This window comes from Typopeltis vanoorti, chromosome 17, assembly GCF_054136105.1.
Source record: "Typopeltis vanoorti isolate ZY-2024b chromosome 17, IOZ_Tvanoo_1.0, whole genome shotgun sequence".
Classification (NCBI taxonomy): Eukaryota; Metazoa; Arthropoda; class Arachnida; order Uropygi; family Thelyphonidae; genus Typopeltis; species Typopeltis vanoorti.
The window spans coordinates 77,009,393-77,010,139 of NC_143565.1; positions in this window are offsets into that span (position 1 = coordinate 77,009,393).

Here is a 747-nt window from a genome sequence, read left to right on the forward strand (position 1 = left end):
TTTGTGTTTTTAAAAATTTCTTAGTTAAAAATTGAAGTTGCACATTAAAATGGTGGCTATGAAACATTCAGTTATGCTGTATGTTTAGAGATGCATATAGCATTTTATCCATTTTACCCTTTCAGAATCAGAGTGAATCAAATAATTATACTTTCTGAAAATAGCTGCCAATACCTAAGAATGGGAAGAAACTGCACATGTTACTGTTGTTGAATTTCTTGTACAATTAATGAATACTGTAATTAGTTTTTTATTAGATTAAGCGTTTATCACTAAAGTAATTGGTGAGCAAAGAGCTGACATTAACATCTCCAATTTTGATATCATGTTTAATACCATTTTCCTTCATAATGTGATCCATATAGATAATGAATAACAGAGGGGATAATGTACATCCTTGTCTCACACCAGATTTAACATTAAATCATCTTCCTTTACTTCCTTCAATTCTAACTGCTGACTTACAACTCAAATAAAGACTAAGTATTGCTTGATATAATGCCCCATTGACACCATATAACTGTAGCGTATTTAATAGCTTCTCTCTTGGCACATTCTCATATGCCTTTTCCAAATCGACAAAACTTAAATACAGATCTTTGTTATATTCCCATGCTTTCTCGACTATTTGTCGTAAAGTGAAGATCTGATCCTGACAGCCTCTATTTGGCCTGAATCCAGCTTGTTCTTCACCCAGCTTTTCTTCCACAATTCTTCTCAACCGTTTCTCAAGTATACTTGCATAGA